The sequence below is a fragment of the Myotis davidii genome, unplaced genomic scaffold, assembly GCF_000327345.1.
Source record: "Myotis davidii unplaced genomic scaffold, ASM32734v1 scaffold269, whole genome shotgun sequence".
NCBI classification, from domain to species: Eukaryota; Metazoa; Chordata; class Mammalia; order Chiroptera; family Vespertilionidae; genus Myotis; species Myotis davidii.
Window position 1 is genome coordinate 6524375 of NW_006383008.1, and position 11620 is coordinate 6535994.

The following is an 11620-nucleotide window of genomic DNA, read 5'->3' on the forward strand; positions in this document are numbered from 1 at the left end:
AACTGCCTTGGTGGAGTTCAGGGACTTCTTTCCTTTTCCAGGCACCCCACCCCTTCCCTCTCCTCCCTTTTTTCTCTGTGGATTTCATACCCTCTTACATGCTATATGTGTTGTTTGCTTGCTTATTATCTGTTTTCCTTCTGTGACTTAGGCTCCAGGAGCTCAGGGGTCATTTTTTCCAGTGTCTGGCACTGAGTAGATGCTCAATAAATATATATTTGTTGAATGAATGAATGGATGGATGGATGGATGGGTTCATTGACTCTCTTTAAAAATCACCTATGCCTTCTTGCTGACCACAGAAGTCTAAACTTCTTTTTGGCAGAACATTTAAAGCTCTTTATAATCTGTTCCCATCCTACTGTTTCAGATATATTTTTCACCGATGTTTTCTTCATATTGAACTTCAGTTTAATTTCTCTTGAACCAATTTATATTTTTATTTTGTACAGTTTCCTAATGCATGAGATGTATACATCGAAATTCTTTTAATATATCCTAAAATTATTTCTTGGAGTCAGCAAGATTTGTAGGACTAGGCAGCGTTAAAAGGAGTTAGATCTAGTATATGTCCTCAAAATATCGTGGGATTGGCTGAAATGGTCCTTAATTTCCTAGTTGACACTCTTTATGATTTATAGATGTCAGGTTCATCGGCTTTTTTGTTCCATATCAATCATTGTCAGCACAATGTCCCTTGACCTTTATTTTTATTGATTTCAGAGAGGAAGGGAGAGGGAGAGAGAGCTAGAAACATCAATGATGAGAGAGAATAATTGATCGGCTGCCTTCTGCATGTCCCCGCCTGGGGATCGAGCCTGCAACCCGGGCATGTGCCCTGACCGGGAACGGAACCATGACCTCCTGGTTCATAGGTCAACACTCAGCCATTGAGCCACACCAGCCAGACCCTTGCCCATCCTTAAGATGCAATGAATGGAGGGATATGGAGATTCTAAGTGCAGACTTATGAAATGCTTTTATAATAGGATGAAAGGTTTAAAATGTATGAGCAGTCCTTCACTTTCATTGTTTGAAAATTATATGAATAGAACTTCTGTTCACTAAAACATGAAGAGAAAACAAGCCCAAAGTAGTTGAAGAAATTTGTGGCACATATATAGGACTGGCCCAGAATATGTAAAAAAAATACGTATACATCAATAAGAAAAAGCCTGACAACACAACAGGAGGATGATATACTTAAGCACTTCATCAAAGAAATTTAAATGGCTAGTTTAATAATCAAATACATGCAAATTAAAATAACAATAACACACCACACACATTCTTTGATTGGCAGAAATTTAAAAAACCTAACAATACCGTGTGTTGACAAGGATGTAGATGGATGGGAGTTCTTGTATAGCTGGTTGATACAATTACATTGGAAAACAGTTCACTATTACCTAACTAACACAGTTGAGCCTGCTAATAACTTAAGCAGTGTTACTCTTAAGTGTGTGTATATATATATATACATATATATATATATATGAAAAATTCTTAGTCATGTGCTTAAAGAAACATGGACAAGGATATTCAAGGAAGCATTGTAAGAGCAAAAACCTAAAACAATCCAAATACCCATCAACTTTAGATGGAATACAACTCTGGAATACTATTTGGTAGTGAAAAATGAGCTAACACATGTAGTGGAGGTAGTGGAGAGAGAGCATGCTTGGTGTTTAAGAACACGGATTCTGCCTGTGTTCAGGATTTGGTTCTGCCACTTATTTTGTGACCGTGGGCAACTTTCTTAACCACAGTTTTCTCATCTGTACATTGGGGAAAGTAATAGTGTCTACCAGATAAGATTGTTAGGAGGATTAAATGAGTCAATATTTGTGACATGCTTAGGAGAGTGACCAGCATGCAATACCTTCTGTGAAAGTGTTTGTTAAACAAATAAAAATGCATGCATCAGCATGGATGAATCTTACACACTTAATGTTGAATGAAATAAGCCAGACAGAAGAATATGCACATGATCCCATTTTTGTAAAGTTCAAAAGCATGCAAAACTAAATGGATTATTTAGGCTGCATATGTGGATGGTAAACTAATAAGAAAATTAAGAGAATGATTTGTCACAAAAAATGAATATCGCCGTTACTCCCACAGGTGATGGAGTGAGGTATGGGGAAGGGGTTCATTAGGTTTCCAATCTGAATAGTAATCCCAAGGATGTTGTTTTTTAAAATTATGTTTTAAAGCTGCATGTGTTTTTTGCATATGTGTATATCTATGACCTATTAGGTAATTGCATGCTGGTCACTCTCCTAAGCATGTCACAAATATCAACCCATTTAATCCTCCTAACAATCTTATCTGGTAGATACTATTATTTTCCCCAATGTGTGTGTGTGTGTATATGTGTATATATTTCAGAGAGGAAGGGAAAGGGAGAGGGAGACTCAATGATGAGAAAAAATCATCAATTGGCTGCACACCCCCCACTAGAGATCGAGGCTGCAACCCGGGGATGTGCCCTGCCGCCCAGCATGGTTCTTTGGTTCTTATGGGAAGGTGACATCTCCCTAGGACCTCATGAAGAAAGCTGTCCTCTTTAAATCGGTCAGTGCAGTGGTTTTGCTCAATTATTCTCAGGCCTGGTTTGTCTCATGTATGGAATACTGTGCCCTGTCCTAAGGGGCTATTTGGGAAAGAAAGATGTTGACCATAGAGGGTCAAGATGTTTAGGGATCTGGAACTGGCCAAGGAAGTTGGGATGTTTAACATGGAAGAGGTGATGTAGGGAGATAAAGGGTGTCTTCTATCATTAGATGAGGAAGCAGACTTTTTCTGTTGCTCCACCAGTAGACCCTGCATTGTCTGTCGGTGGAGGCAGGTTTTGTTTCTAGTCTAAGCTGAGGCCATGGGACCTCTCTTAGCCTTGATTAGAGCCTCGCTAGCTGACATGTAGTCCCTGGACCAGCAGCATCAGTATAACCTGGAGATGGTTAGAATGCAGAGTCTCTGGCCCACACCACACCTACCGAATCACAATCCCCATTTTATCCTGATCCCCTGGGATTCACATCCACACTAAAGTTTGAGAGGCACTGGGCTAAATGTTTCTAAGATCCCTCTTCATAATTTTTAGGATTCAATTATATTATTTAGTAAACTGAAGATTACCAGTTCATTTGTAATACCAACTTAAAATGCCTGGCTATTGTTAATTATAATGTGGTTGTATATTTGAAAGTTGCTAAGAGAATAGGTTCTAAAAGTTCTCATCACAAGAAAATTAAATTTGTAACTATATGTGATGACAGATGTTAGCTAGACTTATTCTGGTGACCATTTCACAGGGATGGGTAAAAGTAGGTTTACAGTTGTGAGTACGTGAGTTTCTTTTTGCATTATTATTTATTATTATATTATTTTCCTTATGAACAACTGTAAGCCTACTTTTGCCCAGCCCTGTATATGCAAATATCAGATCACTGTGTTGTACATCTGAAACTAATAATATGTCAATTACATCTCAATTACAATTTTTTAAAAAATAAATGCCCGAGTATATGTGCATAAACCCAAATAAGTATTTGTTGTTCAATTAGTTAAAAGGGGATTTGTCCATTCTCCCCCTAAAGTAAAAGTTAGGTTCCTTATGTATTTGGGCAGCTTGTAGCAATTAGAATATGTGTTTTTTTTCTTTTTAACATATAGTACTAAATTATTGCTTAAAATTGTATTAATTTCTTCAGGTTTTTTTTCTTCTCTACTCATTAAAATTTCCTGATTAAGATTAAGATTAAGATTTTGAATACCTGATATGTATACTCAAAAGTGATATTTAAATAATAATAACTTCTCATTATTCATTGATTTTATACTTAGCCTGTTTTGTTTTTTTTTTTTTTTTGTTTGTTTTTTTGCTTATACTTATTCCACACTTTGACATTATGGGAACCTTTGAAGTCTGAGTATTTTATAATAATTCTCCACAGTAGCCCTTATCTTTTAGATTTTAGATCTGAGATTAGGCAAGTAAAAACAGTTTTATCTTTTTTTCCCCTCAAAATACCATGACTAACTTGAGCTCATCTCTTTTTTTCCTTAAATATTTTGCTACTTATCCTTTTAAGTTCAGATGGAATCCATGATTCATTTCATATTCCCCCTTTATGTAATTAGTCATTTATTCTTTTGATGTTTATAGTAAAACTAACGTTTAACATGATAGTCATGAAATTCCAAAATAAAGAAGTTCTTAAATGACTTGCAGTCAAGATATAAAATATGGCAAAAATGAATGGGGAAAACTTATTATGAATAAAAGATGTTCTTTAAGGCCATGTAACCATGAGTTACTTGTTTTACGAACATATTTCCATCTCTGTTTTCTTTAGGCTTATAGGACAAAGAAACTTTGCTCTGATAGGTGGCTTAGATAATATTTGGTGTATGTATGTAGTCTAGATGAGATAATGTATGACAAATGGCCTATAAGGCCATTTTCATAACTTTTGTGCATTGTAATTATGTTTTAATTTTAGTTTAGCAGGGCTTTATAGGACTGACTTTTAAAAAAATCTTAATTCTGCTTTAGTGAGAGTCTTCCCATTTTGATTTCTTAATTCATAAATGATTATGAACAAATGAACCACGCTCCATCTTAACAGTAACTGGCTGTAAGGTGGAAGACTAGACTTTTTTCTACCAGCTTATTTGCTTGCTTAACTTGTTCATTCATTCATTCACTATGAATCTATACCGAGCACTTTCTGTGTACAAAGCTCTGGGCTGAGTGTTCTGGGAAAGATGTCAAATAAATATGACAACGTTAAAAAAATTTCGTAATTTATAAATTTACTTTTAATGTAGCATTTTACCAAATTTTAGATTATTAGATCACCATTTTGAATATTGAGGAAATAGGAGATTGATGTTGAGCTTCATAAAAATTGCTTGAAGTACAATTAATTTTTAAGCCTGAGATTTAGGAAGATTATTACATATCCCTATAGGGTTTACCTGATCTTAGTTTTTTCCAGAATGGTTTGAAATCACATTTTTCAGTCTAAACCAGGGGTGAGCAACCTTTTTGTGAGTGCGTGCCAAAACCAGCAAAATCTCTGACTCAAAATTCTTCTGTGTGCCAACTCTAATTTTTTGAGAACATGTTAAGCCTGCTTGATATCTCTTAAGGTGTACGTATGTGAAGCACCTTGAAGAAATAATAAAATTCATTCGAGCGACAAAAACACAGTATATGATGATGAAAAATACATTTATTTTGTAATGTATACATGTACACTGATAGTCCAACAGAAGACTTTATGACTCCGTTTGATATTATCAGTGGGACTTTTGCTGCTGCAACACTGATGACAGAGATTTTACATCAGGTTTATATTTTGTGACCTTCAGAGATATGCACGAGCTACTACTTTCATCCATCAGACTACTCCTATTACGAGACAATTGTAAATGAAAGATTATAAGAGAAGGTTTTGCGTGCCAGCAAAAGTTCCTGGCGTGCCATGTTTGGCATGCGTGCCAGGGGTTGCCCACCCCTGGTCTAGACTCCAGTCTGTGCTATCCAGTTTGGAAGCCATTCACTTGTGCATTGTGGCTTTTGAGACTTGAAATGTGGCTAGTCCATATTGAGATGTGCAGTGAGTACAAAACATATGCTGATTTCAGAGATATAGTATACAAAGAAGAAAAACCATTTATTTAACAATTTTTCAGATTGGTTGCATGTTGACATGCTAATACTTTGCACATGTAAAGTTAAGTAAAAATGTTATTGTTACCTGTTCCTTTTTTACATTTAAATGTGGCTACTAGACAATTTAAAATGGCATGTGTGGCTCACATTATGTTTCTGTTTGGAAGTGCTGGTCTAGACTGTCAAGTGTGGAGTGACAGAGCTCTCAGAGAAGAGATCAGAGCTTAGCAGAGCGCTTTAGAAATGAGATGCCACCGACAGGATCCACTTACTTGAAGAAGTCCCAGTCTGCACCTTTGCCCTACTTTCAGAGATGCTTGCTTTCCTGAACCCACAAAAAGAGCATATTTCATGTAACAGTGATAAGCATTTGTATATCCTTTTTGCTAAAAAATTCACTGTTATGTCATTTAATCTTTGCTGTTCGCTTCATTTTATAAGAGCGAAAGCCAGAGAAGCCAAGATTGCATAATTAACAGTAAAATCTTGAATTTGAGTCCAGCTCCTTAGCTCCATTTTGCTATGCTGAGCCACTCTAATTTTCACACCTATAAATCCATTTCTTGAGAGAAACAGCTAATTTCATTTCATTTGAAATTTAAATTTAATTATATTCTACATTGAGAAAAGTATATACATCACAAACATTCATCATACTGATGAGTTTTCACCAAATGAATACTGATCTAACCAGACTCAGGTTGTCACAGAACATGACTAGCACTCGCCCAGAAATCTCTCCTGATCCCTTTTTAACTACCCCTCCCATCCAATACTCTGACTTTTAAAAAACATAGATTTGCTTTACTGTTTTTAAACTTTACACAAATTGAGTCATATTGCATGCACTATTTTGTGTTTGGCTTCTTTCATTCAATAATATGTTTGTGAAATCCATTTATGTTGTTGTGAATAATGGTTGATATTTTATTCTCAGCACCAAATTGTATTCCGTTGTGTTAATGTACCACTATTTATCCATTTGTGTAGTTTTCAGATTGTTTTGGTCATTATGAATAAATAGCACTGCTGTTGAACATTCTAGAACATGTTTGTGTGAACCCACATGCATTTCTGTTGGGCGTACTGGTATATGTAGGAATAGAATTACAAACGCAGCTTAATTATTAAGTTATCTTGTATTTGAGGCTGACATTTGGCTTTGTGAAATTCTTTTGAAGAAAAGAAGTAAAAACTTCACTTTTGATACCTCAAATACTGTACCAAAATAGATATTAAGGCAGCCATTACAAGAGGATACAAGGAGAAGGCATTTTACTGCCTTAACACATTTCAGAAAGGAGAATGAAGAGGAAACAGTAAACTCCTTCATCAAGATAGAGTTTGAAAGGTTAAGATATTGAAATACAGGCATACTTTGGAGATATTTCAGGTTTGGTTGGTTTCAGACCTCTGCAATAAAGAGAGTATTCATAATCTTTTTACTTCTGGAGGGTTTGCCTTCAATTTGTAAAATACACACACACACACACACACACAGACAAACCACAAAAAATGCAGCAGCTGTGAGGCACAATAAAACGAGGTATATCTTTACTGAATTTGTATCACTCAGATTTCTCTTACAGTCACACTTTTTTTTCCTCCAAGAGAAATTCTGGCAAATGATAGAGAAAAATTAAGATGAGATTGTTACCAAGATGCCATTATCCGTAGAATAAGGGATGAATAGCAGGTTGTCTTTACTGGGGGATGAAGAAATGGAGGTGAGGTACATGGTTGGAAATTACATCCCAAAATCTATAATGAAGGCCACAGCGTTCAAAATTTTAATGAACTTTCCTCCATCCCTTTCTCTTTTGTTTAGGGTAATCTGCAGGCAATCGAATCTGCATTCTTGCAAAGAAAGCAATTATAGATTCCCCAGCCAGTTTTTAGAAAAAATGTTAAGGCACCTGTTTATCCAGGGGCATCCTGTGAGGGAAGTGTAGTTCCAGGATTTGCCAACACAGAGTCTACCTCTGTAGTTCATTAACATGAATGATGATCACGTATAGATGTGTACTTTGTATTTAGATTTATAAGAGTTGTCTAACTTAAGCACACTGGGCAGAGGAAGAAATCTTGCCGTTTCCCGTGCTCGGACTCAAGATGGCCCTAGGCAAGACACATGGGAAATGGAAACAAGGCAAGAAATACTCTGATAGTCCCTTTGGCCTCCGTGGACAGAGAAGGTTGTTGCCATTACTAGTGGTAAATTAAACTTATTTTTCAGTGGAGAATGTTACATTAAATTAGGACATAGCTCTCCTGGAGGGAAAGTTTTGTACCTGTATTGCTGTGGTGGCTATCCCTGCATTTACAGAAAGCCCCTCCTTTTATTGTGAGGTCAGCATGATTACCCCATCCTCCAAATACTGGCTGAACTTTGGATTATGGGTATATGTTGAAAAATCATATTTTCTTTAATACCTGTTGATGATTTCTTTAGGATTATAAGTTGTGGGTCCAAAATTTTTCCTTATTTAATTTTTCTTCTTGCTTTCCAAATTAAATATAAAATGAGAGCATGGGGGAAATCAAATTATTTTTAGGTTATATCTGAAGAGCAGGTGTGTTCTCCCATGATTTACAGTGCAGGTGCATTTTTATTTAACTGCTTCAAATTACGATTAAAATATTATTCAAGTGGAACAAAGCGAAGTTTAAAAAATTACTTGAAAACAGTTGTTTTAATTTTTTTCTGTTTTTTTCTCCACTTGACTTAAATAATGTGAATTTCTGAAGCAACCCTCTTCAAAGAATACTGCTCCCAATGTATGAATTACGTTCATTCAATGAGACGCAGCCTTTTCATCTGTAGGACAATGTGAGATCCCAGGCCATGAGTCTTTTCTTTGTCTAGCCTGATTCTAAGGCGGGAGCAGTCCTCTCTGCTTTTTAACATATTTTCAGTTGTCATTGAACACCAGGGGGAGGAGAACTACAGCCCACAAAGTCCCCACCCTGGCCCCTCTACCCTCTACCAGAGGATTTGCTGCTTCAGCCTTTTAAGTGCCCCCAAAATTTCACGTTTGGATTGTGCACTGGTGTAGCCAGTTATCAGGGTTGTGTGGGTGTGCTTAGAGGGGTCCCCCTTGGCTTAACTTCTTGCCGTGGTAACAGAAGCTAAATAACACAGGTTACTCATCAGGAGCTGAAGATTTTCCCCTTTTCGTATTGATGCTTCTGATACAGTTTTATACGTTGGCTGACTGTGTGTGCGTACTTTGTGGCTCCAAGATGCAGCTGGAAAGTGTGTGGGGGTTGTCTGCTTCCTCTGAGGCTGCTACAGGTGGTCAGGTGGGGGCGGCCGTGATAAAGGTACGGCGCCCACTTCCGGCAGCTAGTCTTGTGAGTGCTGTAACCCACTGCCTGAACCCGAGCTGCACTTCAACCTAATTCTCTCCTGGGTACTTCATCTTTTACTGCTTCTGATTTGCCTGTTGAAGGTTTATGACTAAGGTTGTGGTTAAAAATTCCCTTTTTAGGTATGAAAAATCTTTCAGGTTACTTTGTGTTGCAATTGCTTTTTCTTCTTTTGCTGTGGACTTTCTGCATTTTATAAAAATGAGTCCCGAGTTTAAAAAAAAAAAGAATCTTAATATTATCTAAGAGTTAGAGAAAGGTTAGGTGGATAATATATTCCCTCATTGGAGCAAAAAGAAAAATCAGTGTAGGTTCTTGGCAGATTGAATATGTGTTAAAATGTGTTTTATGATTTACATTTTATGATATGGAAAAGCCCATTTCAAAATATTGTCATAGACCCCTCAGATTTGGACTGAGTTTATTTCTTCGGCCCGCCATGCACCTACGTGTATTTAATTTCTCATAGTGCTGTCCTTGGAGCTGGGAGAATCCTGAGCTTCCCTTGGTGGGTTTACAGTCTCGCTGGAAGGGAACAACATTTACTAATATACCTGATGAAGTGATAGGGACTTGACATGACCTTATTCAGTCTTTGAGAAAACCTTCTGAATGAGATAATATTATAACTTTTTCAGAGAACGAAGCTGAGGTTCAGAGACATTAAGCACTCACTTAGGGGAACCCATTGTCAAGAGTCAAGCCACTGGCTCCAACACCAATGCTCTCTAGGGTGTGGGCTGCCTCTCACACTTGCTAATTTAAAGAACAGCCTGAACTAGGGACATCCAATAAGTACTATAGAAGTTCAGGGGCAGGATCGATGGGGTGCAGTGGGAGTCACCAGAGACAAAGACACTCTTCCCCCCCCACCCCAATATCAAAATGCCAGGGGTGGTGATTGAAAGATCAAAATGGCAGCAGCAAGTTTGCCAGTTCGGAAGGAGACCTGATCCTTGACGTGGGTAGAATTTGTATAGAGCTTCCAGGAGGAGAAAGGGCCTCCTGCATAGTAAAAGCTGAATGCAGACAGGTGTGGTAACAAAGGGAGAATGGGCACACACGTTTAGGAGACACTGTATAGGCCGATCTAACTAGGAGCCATCAAAAGTTAACACTAAGCCAGAATTATTCCAAATTCATCACATCTCTCAACGCATCCTATCTTCACAGCAGGCCTCTGAGGGCGATATTGTGATTATCAACTCTAGTTCAGGGATGAGGAGGCTGAGGCGCACAGCCATTCAGTGGTGGCACTGGGGTTCAGAGCCGGGCCATCAGGCTCCAGAGTCTGAGCTTGAGGGGACTCTGCTCCATTTACCCCTCATTACTAGGATATGTGGGTGTTGATGAGGGTCCTTGAATTGCTGGGGACAGTGATGGAAAGATAAAAATGGCAGGGGTGGTGATAGAAACGTCAGAATGGCAGCAGCAAGCTGGCCCATTTGGAAAGAGGAAACAGGAAAAAAGAGAAGCAGTTACTCTGAGCCAAACAGGGCCTGGTCAGGGCAAGTAGGTAGGTGAGATTTAAAGCATCAACATGCCTTGAATGCTTGGAATTGAAGATAAAGAAGGAGGCTCTAAGATTGCGAGACTGGGTGGCTGGGAGGACAGTGCTGCTATTGAAGAAATGAATGGGGCAAAGGGGAAGCTCTTTTGTACAGGCAGTAGCACCAGGGCAATAAGTGAAGGCTTTTGAATGGGTTAAATGTGCAGTGGAGGCACCACATGCTAGAAAAACTGTTCACTGGAGAGTTGAAAATAAGGGAGAGTCCAAGGGAGAGGTGATTTGCAGGGAGAGATATAATGAATGATTTCTGAGAGGGATTGATGGAGGGACAGAGCGGGGGAGGGGAGGAAAGGGACACAGAGGGGAAGGGAAGGAGACAGAGAAACTTACGCCCTTGGGAAGTGCCCTTGGTCAAGCAGAGGAAGGAGAAAGGAGAAGGGAACCATGAAGGAAATGGGAAAAGCAGCTAACCATAGGAGAGAGGATAATTAAAAGAGAAAATAAAAAGCTGCTGAACAGTGTCAAATGCTGCAAAGAAGTCAAGGGGAACAAAGACTGAAAAGGGCATTCGATTGGACAAAGAGGAAGGCCATTTGTGCCCTGCAGGGGAGGCCGGTGGAATGGGGAGGGGAAATCCATCCTGACTCTACAGATTTCGGTGTTGCTGAGTTCTTCCTCAGTGGACCTTTTTTGAGTGCTTAGTAAATACCACTTAGTTGAGTGATATTGCAGTTAGTTATACTGAGCTACCTTACCTAACACTGTCATTCACATAGCTCCCCCGTTCTGACTATGGAGGTGTTTAATTGATCGCCACCTATTGAAGACATCATTTTGGGGTCAAGTTGATGAGCTCTTGAAGCAGAGGTGAGGTAGAAGACCATCAGTTTTGGACAGTGCTTTAGAAGTTCATATAGCACACCAACCCCCCAGGGCCATGGGCTCATTTGTTTCTAAGCCTCTTTTTATTACACTGATTGTTACATGGCATCCAAATGATATTATAAGATTCCTTTTTGTTTTCAGGTTTCTTTGTCATGTAAAGTCTAACTGAT